This window comes from Mustela nivalis (genome assembly GCF_964662115.1).
Source record: "Mustela nivalis genome assembly, chromosome: 8".
Classification (NCBI taxonomy): domain Eukaryota; kingdom Metazoa; phylum Chordata; class Mammalia; order Carnivora; family Mustelidae; genus Mustela; species Mustela nivalis.
In genome coordinates, this window is record NC_139027.1 from 125,668,469 (window position 1) to 125,683,483 (window position 15,015).

Consider the following 15,015-nt stretch of genomic DNA (forward strand, 5'->3'; position numbering starts at 1 on the left):
CCTTAGAATAATGTCAGGTACTTAGTATATGCTATTTTTTCCTCTCCCCTCTTAAAGCCTCCGGGCTGCTGCGATACTCCCATCACAGCAGAAATTGCTCCTGATGATTGCTCCTTCCAACCTTCCTCTCAGCTCCAGCTCTTGTCTCACCACTGAAACCCCCCATAATGGAATCTCTCTGCCCAGCACCTGGTGATTCCTAACAGAGCTGTGATCACCTGTCTGGGGTTCTTATTCCGGGACTCCCCCAACTTGCTCTTTCTCAAATGATCCCCTCAAGCACTCTCATGCTAGCATACTGCATGCCCAGGGTCCTGAGACCCCAAACCCCACTCCTGCGCCTGAGGAAGGGCATCGCCAGAGCCCAAGCCCTGCATTCACTCTCCCTCTCTCGTAGCTCTGTTCTCCAGGGCTGCCTCTGACTACCATCATGTCCTCCAGGAGCTGGCTGAAAAGGAAGATTCCTGAGCCCACCCCAGCATTTTTTTAACAGACTCACCAGGCAATCTGCAAGCCTATGGAACTTGAGACCGCTAACCCACAAGCCCCTGTCATGGGCTGCAGCCCAATGCACAAGGCAGCTGGGTCCAATGTTGTCCCCACCCTCATCTGCCCCACATACCCACGAGGCACCTCTTGAGCCCTCTGCCCAGGGGCCGTTCCCCTGTCATCTGGAGAATGCCTGTCCTTCCTCCCAGGGGCCACTCCCTTGCCACTCCTCACCCCCAGGACTATTCTTTGGCTCCACAGAACCAAGCATGCACCTTCCCCTGTGTATTTAACAGTTGGCCTATCATTGCATGACGTACCTTCATTCCTCACTGGGCCTGGAGATCTGGAGCCACCCAGGCGGGGTCCCCTTCAGATCGGACAGGAGCACAGGAAGATTGTCAAGAGGGTGACCTGAATGGAGGTGGCTTTTTCTGAGCCACCATTATGCGTATTTGCATTTTCTGACAGCTTCGATCCTGCTTTCTGAAGCCGAGGTAGGCGCTCCCCTCGGAGTTCACAGATGAGGACCCTGGGGCTTGCAAAAGCAGAATGTAGAGCCTGCACGGCTGCTGAGGGGCAGAGCAACCTGCAGGGACAGCGAGGACATCACTTGGTGGAGCTGGAGATGGTGTCTTAAAACGGATGACAGCAGGCTAAAGACCTTGAGTCTTCGGCTGTACATGTACAGCCCCCCAGGACCTACCTTCCATCTGTGGCACATCCGTGGCTCAGAGCCAGGCCTTAACACAGGGGGACCCTGGTCGAACCCCAGCATCGTCATCCCAAGTGTGGGATCCACCCACACTCAGAGTGAGAGACGGGCTTCATACTCCCACAGAAACGTGGCCAGAAATGACCCTCGCAGCCGGCATTTGCCAGAAACCTGGGTGACTTGCCACTTTCTTACAGGGACGGAGGGTTTCGCCAGAGAGAGGCAGAGGGCAGACAGAGAGGAGAACGTAACTCGAGGTCAGGTTTCCACTGCTGCGCTGCTAATCTCATCAGGGACGACTTATCCTCTGAGATGTGTGGCTTTCCAAAAATTAGAAATATCCTCTTTTTCCAAAAGGATGTTGGAAAGGAGATAATTACCCCAATACAATCTGTGCTTATTCTCATAGTTGTTTTTTTTTTTTTTTTTTTTAAACACGACAACATTTCCTACATGTGTTCAGTGAAGCTGAAAATGCTATTTTGATAATGGGCCCACAGAACGTTTAACAGGCCTGGATGACAATGTGAGACTTTCTTAAGGAAAGAGAAGGCAATGAAAAGCTATTATAGGAGTCATTAATGGGAACCGGGAGGTCTGCCGGAGACATCACTGCAATTCTCAGTTTTGCTGCTTTCTTAATAAGGCTCTTTGGAGATCAGTTCTGAAGCGTGATCTGTACACGATCCAGAGTCACTGGCACTGTCCCTGCTCAGCCTCACCCTCCGCGTTACCAAGATTGAACCTACCTCCCTCAATCCTCTCCCCAACCATGACTGCATGAAAATTGACTGAGTAGCTACTCTGGGCCCATTAACCTACCATGTGCAGGTGTTAAGTTAAAAATTATCTTTGTCCCTGCCTTCACAACCTTGAGGAAGGCAGACAAGAAAGGAGAACAGTGTGCTGGGTTCTAGGATGGGGCAGCACAGCACTCTGTGGGCGTAGAGTGGCGAGCAACTCCTAGTTCCTGGTCTTGAGAGATGAGTAGGACTTACCCAGTGTGAGAAACTCAGCCTTATCTGGCTTTAGTCCCCGAGCCATCCTTGAACCTGAGGCCAGAAGTATGGGAGACATTCTGACTGGCCACATGGTCCCATGTCCATCCTTGGAAATGACAACAAAGTCAACCCCTTGGAAGCTCATTGATTGAGTATAAATGAAGAGTGTTTCCCTAAGGAATGTTGTGGTCCTATTACCAGAAACAGGGGGAATGGATGCTGAATGGGCTAAAGGAAAAGGAACAGCCGTCCACTAAACACTTCTTAGCCCCCACAGAGGTCATACCATCTTCCATGTTCCATAGGAACTTGCCCCCAAAGGGAGTTACTCTCAGCCAAGTCAGCATCCATAAAGCTCAATTCTGAGCCAAAGGTCCTAATTCTCCCTGGGATCAAGGAGAACTCGCATCTTTGAGATTCACAGGTTTGGTTGTGAGGGAAAAGAGGTGATGATTACCTTGCCATTCTTTCTGATTTCCTAATTAAACAGAGTTGGGTATCCCAAGAAACTTTACAGCCATGCTAATAATAATAATCCAGAGGGGGGAAAATACTCTGAAATACATATTCTTAGTCTTGAAGCCTCAAGAGAGGAGTGGTAAACCTTGCCATGAAATGAGTGAGGAGTCAAGTAAACTTAGAGAGAAGTCTTGTAGGAGCCAGAAGGTAGTCCTTACAGAAATGAATCATGATAAATGGGCCCAGGTTGGAGGAACTGATAAACAGCTGTTTATGCTTGGGGATATCAGAAACTCTCACACCCATGACTTCACTTAATGCTCCAAAGAAGCCTGAGAAGTGGGCAAGATTTCCACTTGAGCAAACTTGTAGCCCCGAGAAATAAAGTAAATTCCAAATTAGTTATGGGGGAGGGTAATAGAAACCATAACCAAGGGGACCCATTAGTGTCTATTGTATTGAAAAGGTTGTAATGAGGTAGAAACCATTGCTATCCAACCAGTGGGAGTGAGAATTCCTGAGAGGGAGGTAACTATCCCTGTGTGGGGAAAATCCTTGCTAAGTTACTGGTAGCCTTGGACAACCCCAAGGTGGGGATGTTTTGCATGAGGCAAGGGATGAAGGAATGTATTGACTTTTCTTACAGTGCAGAGGGAAGGAGGGTAATGGGAGAAGGTAGAGTGTTGGGGGAGGGTGAGGGCAGGGGCAGCCCGAAGGATCCCAACACATTTGGGGAACGGAGCTTCTCTTGTCTCTTTAAATTTGTTCATGTTCTTGAGATGGAAACACTTCCTCTTCAGTTTGACCTAAGCACATGGATATTTGTTATGGTTGTTTGGGTTGGTGTGTCCATGGATTTTGTTTGGTAAAAAGAAGTGAAGAGCCTTGTCTCACATCAAGATCAATATGGTTGGCATGGAAGACTGCAGATTTCAGAGCAGGAGGCCATGAGTCAGAGCAATTATGAGAACTTGGGGAAGCCCAAGAGAGGGCCATGGAAGTGGGATTTGAGCCTACCTTATCCCAATTCCTGGGGGGTTGGCTGACCTCGAGGTTACAGAAATCAAAACAGAAGAAATGAAAGAATGACAATTTGTTCAAAGCCCCTTCCACTGTAATATATGGTATCTTCGGAAAAATTCAGGGAGCTATTATCTTTTCCCCCTATATCAGGCTTCCTAGTACACAAACTTCCCACAGGTAACCAGGCCCTGCAGGCTGCCTCTTCACATGGACAAGCAGTTTCTTCTGTCTCGTCCTGTTCTGCTTTCCATCCTGGTGGGCTTTCTACACAGCATCTGCCCCCAGACTTCCTGGAACACCTCTGCCCCCCTCACACATGCCCTTCGTTATGCAGAACTGTGGAAAATCAGGAAGACGGAGGAGACACAAGTGGAGACTCAGGGGGATCCCAGAGTCGGGATGTGACTGCCCAGCTCTGAGCTCCACGAGGGCAGAAATCCTAAGCGTCTCATCCATCCTGATGCCTCCACACCTAGAAGAGGGGTTGCTGAAATGCAGAACCTTGATACATTTTTCTCCAATGAATAAAGGATTGGACCAACTCCTTGGAGCCTCGTGAATTAAGTTCTATGACTCATAGAGCAAAGAAACTGAGCGGTGGTGGGTTTCTCCAAGTTACAAAGCCCTGTGACCAGGAAAGGAAGTCAAGTGGGTTTGCCTGCAAAGCTTGCCTCGTGTCCCACCTCATGTGCTGCCCTTTCTTCCTTTTTAAAGGGCCGTGCTTCTTATTGCCCTGGCCCCCAACTTGCTGCTGGCAGTGAGAACACCCTCAGCCCACTTACAGGGGTGGCTGGCCATCATTCGAAGGCCTTAGAAGTGCATGGAAAGTGGACAGGTGTGGGCTCCACTCCCAGAAATACTAGTGTCTTTGTCTGTCTGAGAGCAAAGAATCTGTAGGCTTTTCCTGGGTCGGTGACATGACTATTCCCTTAACAGAAGAACAATTTGGGTGGTGCAGTCAGATCCTTGTCTGATCCCCTCTTACTATTTATGGGTGCCCCCCTCAGTTTCTGTGGTTCTTTTTTCCAGGGGACCACCCTTGTGTTGCATGAGCCCCCTCTTCCCACACACACACAGAAAGCTGGAAGTTCCTAGGAAACATTATCCCTCTGGGAAACTTGACACTGTCATGGGAAGTTGTGTGAAACCCCAACTCCCTTACTTCCAGTCAGGACACTTTTGAGGCTTAACTTACACTCCAGTGTGGTTGTGGGCTCAAGCCGAAGTTAACTCTGCAAGACTTCATCTGAGAACACACCCTTGCATGGTTCCCTGCCCTTTCCTGTCTGACTTCCCCTCCCTTACCAATTTCCCTTCATAAGTCACCTACACAGGAATCCACATCTCCAGGCCTCCTCTGGGCATTGGATCTAAGACACATTTCCTACCTTCATCAGCTCTTCGTTGCTCATGCCCAGCCCATGCCCCTTCTCAGAGCTTGGTCTTCTCGGAGCTTGATCTTCCAGGAAGTTGAATATTCAAAAACTCAACCCCAAAGTAACACAACTTGAAGCTTAAAAGTGGACTCTTCCCATACTCCCTGGGGACAACATAGTTTGTTTTGTTTGTTTGTTTGTTTGTTTGTTTGTTTGTGTTGACAATCCTTGTCACAGAGGGAGACAAGCTGGAGGGTAGAACGAGATGGGCCTCTTCCAGGAAGGCAGAAATCCTAATTTCCACCTTTGGGATCAGAAGAGCTGAGTCTAAACCACCACTGGGAGCTGATTCAGCCTCACCCATCTCCTTCTGGGAGAGCTTCCCTTCTGTCAGGCAAACCCAAAGTGAGGGTCCTTTCCAAAGACCCCTCTAGGTTTGGTTCCTGTCTTGCTCCTTGTCCCTTGTGGGAGACATGAGCATGACCTCCTTGTAAAGACCCAGAAGTTTATCTGTCATGTTTTCTGTGCTTTCAAAAAAGAATAGAGAGAAGAAAATGTATTTCTTCATAGGGAACCGCGTGACTGCATGACACATCTCCTTGTTGTGAAATCTGAGCTATTGTCATAAAGATCTAGAAGAAACGGGAAGAAAGAGGCAAGGTGGCCTGAAGAGGAAGCACTCTCGCTATGTATTTGCATTTCTATGGAAACAGCCTTGGGCAGACATGGCCTTGGTCCTCTGTGGTCAGAGGAACATGAGGTCAGGGGCCTGGCAGCTGGTCAGAGGCTGCTGTAGCGGCGGTTTGCAAGGAATGGGTTGGCACAAGGGAACAGGTTCCCAAGGCCTCCAAACTTTCAACCGACAGGAACCAGGAACTCATGGGTTTCTCCCTCCATGTGTCCAGCTGATCTTGTGACAGTCTCCTCTCAGGTGCACTCAGAAATAGGTCCCCCCCCCATTGTCCCCTCTCTCCTTCTTAAAGACTGTTTAAGGGCACAGGGGAGGTGGGCATCAGGGAGAGAAGATAATGGACAACTGTAGGACCAGGGGATGAGAGAGGAAGAGGCGAATGTCTCATTGGTACCCAGTGGACCAGGTAGGGTTGATTCCAGGAATGCAAGGATGGTTGTCTGTTATCAGTGTCAATCATGCAGATTAGTATGTTAAAGCCAAAGTAAAAGAGAAGACCATGGGATCACTTTGAAAACTGCTTAAAAAAAAAAAAAAAGAAAAGAAAAGAAAGTTAATAGGAGTCAATTCCTCATAGGAAAAAACAAAGAAATCTTATTAAAGGAAGAATGGGGGAAATTTGAATATGAGTTTTACAATGAAATCAGACCTAATGACAAAATACCAGAGTCATCCCACTGACGCAATGATGAGAGAGGTTGCCACAAGATCATTAAGCATTCTTCTGGACGCCCTAGTCCCCACTGTAACATAAGAGAAGAAAACAAAAACAAGAACAGAGGCTTAACTATTCATAAAGTATGGGCAAAATTATCACTATTTGCAGATGGAGTTATCTATACAGAAAATCCAAGAGACTTGGCTAAAAGATCGACATTTAAAAGAAGTAGAAAGAGATGTGGCTGAATACGAATATATTTGAAGCCAATTGTGTGCCTTCATAACATAATGTCTCATTTTAATCCTACTGCAAAGTGGCAATACAGGTATAAGCTTCTATTCTTATAGATGTCAAAACAAAGTCCCAGAGAGGTTTAGTATCTTAGTCAAGGTTACACAGCTTTTTTTTTTTTAAGATATTATTTATTTATTTATTTATTTATTTATTTATTTATTTGACAGATAGAGATCACAAGTAGGCAGAGAGGCAGGCAGAGAGAGAGGAAGTGAAGCAGGCTTCTCGCTGAGCAGAGAGCCTGATGCGGGGCTCCATCCCAGGACCCTGGGACAATCATGACCTGAGCTGAAGGCAGAGGCCGCAACCCACTGAGCCACTCAGGCACGCCGCTCACACAGCTTCTAACAGCTAGGATGTGAACCCGGAGATGACTCCCCCGCAACTCACATTCTTTATGTGCTAACCCAACCTGACTTCTTTTTTTAATATAAATGTTACTATGTTAACGATATCACATCTTTTAAAAGCTACCTTTTTGTGCTCCATTTTATGGCCTATGCACTGCTCTGTGAATGAATGAGCTCTGTCTCCCCAAAGACCAGCCATGATTCCTCAGCATTTCCAAGGTTAGTGCACATTTTTCTCAATAAATAAAATTTTAATGCTATCAAATTGCTCACTTTCCCTAAATGTTATTATTAGTCATGTGTAATCCATGAGCAAAGAAATATATCGTTTGGAACCAGAACGGGTCAGATATAATGAAGAAACTGAAATATGTAAATGTTTCACTTGATATCCCTACACAATTTTTAAGACAAACATTATTTGTAAGGTTCAGATCAAGGAGACTGAGAAAAATAGAACATTTTGCCCAACATTCCATTGTTGGAGGCGAGATTCAAACCCAGATCTGCCTACCACTTCCTGGTCACATCTCAGTTGGCATTCTTCACTAGACTTCAGGCTCCCACCCCTTCCTAGAGCAAAACTGGGCATTTGGCCCAGAGCAGATGGGAGAGACTTTCCACACCCAAACATAATTACCCCAAACCACACCATCAGGGCAAGCCGCCATATGCGGAGCCCGTACTGTGTCAGGCACTGTACCTACACAGCCTTGTTTCATGCTCCCAGGAGCCTTGACGGGGAACGCTGTTACTGTTACTGTTACTGTTACATTTTATAGCCGAGGAAGCTGAGACTGACGAAAGAGCAGTGCCTTTCCCAAGGTCGCACACTTGGCAGTGTAGCTGAGGTTCATATCTAGAGCTATCAGAAGCCAAAACCAACTCGTCCATTCACTCTGCTGGGATCCTTAGTGTGCTGTCAAATTTTCTAAAAACTAAACACCCTTGCTCCCAACCCCTGCACCCAGAGGTTACAATACACGAGGTCTGGGAAAATCCCAGAATGCTGGAGCTTCCCTCACACCCCAAGGTGACGGCCATGTTCATCAGCCATGAGACCCTCTGGCCTCGGAGCCAGTACCTGCTTAGGAAGACCCACCACCAGCCAAGAAGTGAGTTAAGTCTACTTTGCTCTTCTCTGGAAATAATAGCCTTTTGCTTTCCCTGTCTGTGTGTGGCCAGGACAGGTGTTTTGGAGACAAGAGAGAGAATGGAATAGTTACTGTGGAAAGACTGTGTCTTGGAAGATGCTCTCAGTCAGGACCGGGAGATACAGATTGTGACCTCCCCCAGGAAACTGCAAGTTAGTCTTCCTACTCAACTGTGATGAGGAGGGAGAGAGGGGAGCAAAAGAGCCCGCTGACCCAGAAAAGGGAGGTGGGGAAGAGGGAAGAAACAGCTCCCCCTAGGGCTTGGGAGAGCTGCCTCCTATATCAAATGTGCTCCATTTCTTTGGCAAGTTCTGCTGCTCAACAGCCTCCTCCTTTGCTCTCTCCCCTGCTGAAGAGTCCCTGCTATGCACTGGGGAGCATCCACATCCTTCCTGTAATCCACCTCCTGTGAGAAGCAGAGATTTCTCCTGGAAGTGAAGCCCGCCTCGCCATCTTGGCTGCCAGGTTGGCATGGGAAGAGTGGAATGTTGTAAGCTGCCACTCTCCCGGAGAGATGCTGCCACGTCGTGCCTTTTGCTGGGGCTGCTGTTTCCAGCAAAACAATCTGGGTGTGTGGCTCGCTGCTTTCCCTGGCACATCCGGGAGCAGGAAGAAAGTGGCTCCCCCCCCTCCACCGCCAGAGTCCCCAGCCTGCTCCCTCTCCTCCCTTTTCTGGGGAATTCCAGTTTGCTGGGCCTGGGACCTGGCATTCAGGAAGGCCAGGAATATTCTGTGGAAAGGGATGGAAGGTTAAGGAATATAGGTGCATGTTGGTGCAGGGAACCCTTTCTAGGTGCTTTCCCTTAAAACCTAGTGAGCACACAGTATGTCCATAGACAATTCTACACCAGGAAATGCTCCTTGTTAACCTATGTCTAGCTGTTGATAGTTTCCTGCTCTGCACAGTTGGTGTCTCTAGAGCTAGGGAGGAAGGCAACACTCCATCCCTAAAAGCTTGGCTAAAAGTCTGTCAGTTTCTGCCCCCCTCCCACTGCCAAGAAAAGAAAATGCACACAGGTACATACATATGACTTCCTTTATGATAACAAGCTGCTCCCTGCAACCCTCCATACCGTGTCCTGCCTTCCCAAATAGGCTTTGCACTCTGAGAATCAAGGTTGATGATAAATATCAGGGTGGGGTGGAAACCAGACAGAGAGTCTGTTTCTACTGCGAGACTCTAGTTCACTCATTCATGTATTCATGTATTCATGCATTCACTAAAGTGATAAATATTTATGAAATATGCCAGGTGAACAAAATGGACATCTATTCAGCACAGTGAGGGTATGTTAGATGATACAACACTGTCTTTGGATCACAGAGGCAGGATCTAATCTAGCCTAGCTGTGTTAGATTCAGGCGGGCTTCCTGGAGGGGGCGAACACCTACACTGAGATCCGAAAGATGAAAAGAGCCATGCAAAGATTGGGGGTTGGCGGAGCATGCGAGGATCTAGGCACAGGGTGGCACTATGAGAAGTCTTGTTAGCTCTACAGAGGTTTGACGTCCTATTGAACTCAGTGGGGACTCACTGAGATGTTTTAGAAGAATGCGATGAGCCAGGGGTATGCTAAGAAAGGCCACCTGGCTGCATAGTGGAGAAGTGACAGGATGAGGGATCCGAGTACCAGGAACCTAGTGAGCAGGCTTTGCAATGACCAATTGCAAAGATAACAGAGGGCCCAACCATGTGGGGTCTATGGATGGAGAGAACTGGATGAATTATAGCTCATTTCAGAGATACAGGATTTTTTTTTTTTTACAAATTTCCATTTCTGATGGCAGAGAGGGTTGAATGATGGCCCCCAATCATGTCCACATCTTAATACCCAGAACCTGGGAATTTGTTATTTCATAAGGCAAAAGGGACTTCGAAGACCTTTAAGGATCTTGAGATGAGGAGATTGTTAAATGACCTAGGTTTGCCCAATCTAATTATAAACATCCTTACAAGGGAGACAGAGAGGCAGGAGGATCAGAGTATGAGAGACAGAGATTTGAAGATGTTTTTCTGCTGGATTTGAAAATGGAGGAAGGGGGCCAGGATCCCAGGTGTGCAGGTGGTTTCTGGAAGTTAGAAAAGGCATGGAAGCTAGAGCTCCCCTAAAGCTTCCAGGAGGAATGCATCCCTACCAACTCATTTCGGGCTTCCGACATCCAGAACTGTAAAACAATAAATTGTGTCATTTTAAGTCATGGAGTTTGTGAGCATTCGTTACAGGACAATAGAAAACATACCAAAAAAGAAATGAAGGCTTGGCCCTGATAGGTACTTAGTAATTAGGTGTTTAATTAAGGAATAAATGGGGCTTAGGAAGGTACAGGATATCCTCTAAAATAGTAGGAATGGAAGCCCTCAAATTCACACTTAGTTTAGAAAGGTCTAACTGATTCTGGTGGTGTCTCAAGAAGAAAGAGATGTACTTCTCACTGTCTGAATTTGTTGCCAGGGACACATGTTACCTCTCTTTAAAAAACTAATGACCCTTGCCTTTCAGTCTAGGGGACGACAGGTCTACAGATCTAACGGAAGAGACAGTGGTTGATACCCCAGTTGGCACATTCTGAATGGATGTGGGTCTTACGACTCAGTATTTACTCGCATACTCAATTGTCTAATAACTATATTTGTCGTTAATATACTCAATGAACTAAATGTAAGTTCTGGAACCTACCCATGCAAGCTAGTCTCTGCATACCCCTTCTCCCTTTCCCCCAAATGTTTAGCCCCAGGAATAGACGTCCTCCCCCGTCTTCTCCCTGGGAACTCTAACCTGGACCCCACCCCAGACAAGATACTTGGCCACCCATTCTCAGAAGACATAGCCCTTCATCGGGGACAAGGCACTCATTTTAGAGACATGAAATGCTCCGTGTGACGATCTGAACCCATTCTGCCGAAGGAGGATGACCGAGGAAAATATATTTAAACTCCCTGAGCCTCGGTTTCCCCATCTATGAGATAGACATCATGGTATATTACGGGGATTTATTAATTTGTTTTTAAGAAGAATTCAATAAAGCAATATATGTCAAGTATTTGACTCAGTATCTGCTAATAGAGGAAGAGTAGCTCCATTTTCTTCTGTGTCAGCCATATATATATATATTTTTTTTTCCACAGCAGTCAAGCTCCCATCTTAGGCAGCAGAGAGACCTGTTGGGGGATCGGGGATACCTGGTTGGCTCTGTTGGTTAAGCATCAGTTTTTGGTTCAGGGCATGGTCTTGGAGTCCTGGAATTGAATTGCACTTTAGGATCTCTGCTCAGTGAGGACTCTGATGATTTTGCTTCTCCCTCTCCCTCTGGCCTTCCCCACCCCACCCCCAACTCATGTGCTCTCTTGTTCATGCGCTCTCTCTCTCTCTCTTTCTCCAATAAATAAATAAATAAATAAATAAAATATATTTTTTAAAAAGACCTATTGGAGAAGCACACCAGGCCAGTAGATAGAGTCAGGCTGCATCCACCATTCTGGGGAGAGGAGATGGGGAACTCGAAGGCCAAGACACAGTTCCTCACAGTTCCTCTCTGCTCTCCATTTTGGATGGGGGAGCCTTCTATAAAGCAGTGCAACTGAAGATTGTCTTGGATATTTGAGACTCTCAGGGTTGAGTTCATGGGCCTATCCTTCCATCTGGAGTGGGTTGCTTAATCTCACTCAGCCTTGGTTTTAACACGGGAACAATAATACCTTCATCATTATGAGGATTAACTAGGATACTAAGTAAAACACCAATATAGTGTTTAAACCTGAATAAACCTTCAATAAATGCTAGTTTCTGTTCTTGTCAACATCCATACTCCTCTGTGTTTAAGAATTATTTATAGGGACGCCTGGGTGGCTCAGTTGGTTGGACGACTGCCTTCGGCTCAGGTCATGATCCCGGAGTTCTGGGATCGAGTCCCGCCATCGGGCTCCCAGCTCCATGGGGAGTCTGCTTCTCCCTCTGACCTTCTCCTCGCTCATGCTCTCTCTCACTGTCTCTCTCTCTCTCAAATAAATAAATAAAATCTAAAAAAAAAGAATTATTTATATACATCTTTATCTCATATCCTTCTCCATGCATCCATGCATCCATGCATCCATCCATCTATCCCTTCATCCAGTCAAAAAGAACTTGACCTCAGTTCTCAGGTTGAAGTTGAATCTCAGAAATTCCATAACTATTCAGGTTGAATTAATGTACTTATTAAGCATGAAAAGAAGCATCTTGTCACACATTACATACCATTGTTCTTACTCAACAGATCTGTAAGAGCCATTACATGGTTTCTAAGCTCATTAAAGTTTTCCGACTTCTTCCATTCATTCAATAAATACTGCCTTTATTCAACAACTGTGGGCTAGGCGTTTCATGTCCTAAGTTAGAGGGAAAAAGAAGTGGCTTCTCTCCCCAAGAACCTAATAGTCCATGGGGAAATGGCCTGAGAAATAGACAAAGATAGTATAGTGTGAAGAAATGTTGCCAAGTGAATATAAGCTATATGTTTTATATTAACTGACAGCCTGCAGCCTAAAATTTTGTTTTTGAACACTAATTATTTGGGTTGCCTCTAAAAAGAAAAAGCTCAGATGTTGCCTTATTATGATATTGACACATTGAATATTTACCCCCCATTAATTCCCCCCCCCACACACACACGCATGCACACACAGAGTTTCCTGCATGTGAATTCATCTTTTAGACTTGTGGGTCTCTACCAGGGGCAATTTTAACCCCCCAACCCAGGAGATATTTGACAACATTTAGAAGCATTTTTGGTTGTTGCAACATTGTCTGGGGAAGCTCCCAGCACCCAGTGGATAGAACACGGAGAGGGTCCTAAGTATCCCTACAACACCCCCTACCCCACCACTCACAACACAGTTTTCCAAATGTCAGTAAGTGTCACGGTTGAGAACCTCATCCTAGACCCAGAGATTTATGTATGTTTATAAGTATCTACATGTCCAAGCCACTTTTGGACCTAAGGATTATCCTGTTTAGCCAACTCTCTAAATCTGTTCGTGAGTGTCCAGGTACCAGTCTTATTCTAGAAACTCCTATTTTTCAACTGTTCTGACACTTACTGGACAGCCTTTCCCGAAGAGAACACTTTCATCTCTATTCTCCTATTCAAGGAGTATTGCGACACCCCAGTTCACTGATGAGGAAGCTGAAACTCAGAGAAGTTAAGTCATTTGCCAAAGTTACACGGCTGATTATTGCAAAGTCAGGGTTCAAGCATGGGTTTCACCAAATCATGCTTGGACGTCTTTCTTCTGGCCACTCTCCCTTCCCCATCTTTTGAGTACTTTTGTTATAAAACAGTTCTGTTTTGTTTTGTTTTGTTTTCTGGATGGCCCCAGGCCAACTTGGTGCAAGTTGTTGCTCAGCTAGAGCCCTCTTGTTCATCTGGTGTCCCTAAATTCAGAGACAGAGGGGGACACACAAAAAGGCTGACATGCTCACTGCCACCAAAGAAGCTTCTATCTCTCTATGAGTTTTTGTTCCATTTTATTATTTGCTTTTTAGTTTCTATGTTTTGTGCTTGCACAATCTGGAACAGTCCCAAAAGTCTTGTTCTAGCCCGCTCCCAGCACCCCAATCCCTCTCCAGGGTAGCTAAAGTGACATCAAGTCTGCTTGCCAGGGCGCCTGTGTGGCTCAGTTGGTCAAGCCTTTGGCCCAAGTCGTGATTCCAAGGTCCTGGGATTGAGTCCTGCATCTGGCTCCTTACTCAACAAGAAGCCTGCTTCTTTCTCTCCCTCTGTCTGCCAGTTACCCCTGCTTGTGCGCTCTCTCTCTCTCTCTCTCTCTCTCTCTCTCAAGTGAGGGAGCTGGGATCTGTCCCAGACCCACTGAGTAAAATCTTTAACTCTTCCCTGCTGTCCATGTGCAAGTTACACGGCCAAATACACAGACACTTAGGAACTGCACAGTTAATCTTGCAAATAAAGTAAAAAAAAAAAAAAAAAGTGAGGGATGTGTACATACAAATAACCCAGAAGCATCGCTATTCCTGGAGGACTCACATTTTAAAGGTTTTCCCTTTGTTTAGCTCATCCAGTCATTCAACAAATAATTCCCAAGCTTCTATAAAGCACTAAGCCCCAAGCTAGAGAAAAGGAGATGAACACAAGCATACAAGACCCTGCCCTCACAGAGCTTATAGTCAGTGGCACCTCTGAATTTTGGTCAGGTCTTTTTGAATGTATAATTGCAAATCATAAGAAATGATCCAAGTAAGCAGCGTGGGGTCACTGAGAGTGTTTATGGGGAGAACCTCACCAGATCTGGGTGGCAGGGTGGGGCAGGAAAATGTTCCATAAGAAGGGACCTCAGACTCAAGCCTAAAGGAAGCTACTCCAAGGTGCTTGAATGATCAGTGAGGCCGTGTCCATGGGCAGAGCCGGGCTGCCCTTCCAGCGGCCAGGAGTAGTGCCTTAAAGCAGTGATCTTTATAGGCTTGCTGCTTGCTTACTCACCAAAAGTGGTTTGCAAAGTTTGGTCCTTCCTTGCAAAAGGTACCATTTCTGGTGTCTTGTGAATATTGACCTTTTTTAGACAAAACTATAAAACGTAGCCTATAGACTCTAAAAAAAAAAATCATAGCAATTTCATAACCACCTTCATCTATTTAAAAAAATGAACAAGCTCTTGTGTAACAGATAGTTAACATTTTTCTTTTTCTCTGAGAACTAATAGTTTCATTTCACTTCCCCCACAGAACTTTAAGCTCATGTAATATACTTTGACACTTGAAAATCATTTATTGATCATATTTATCCACTACAAAAATATGTACATAAATTG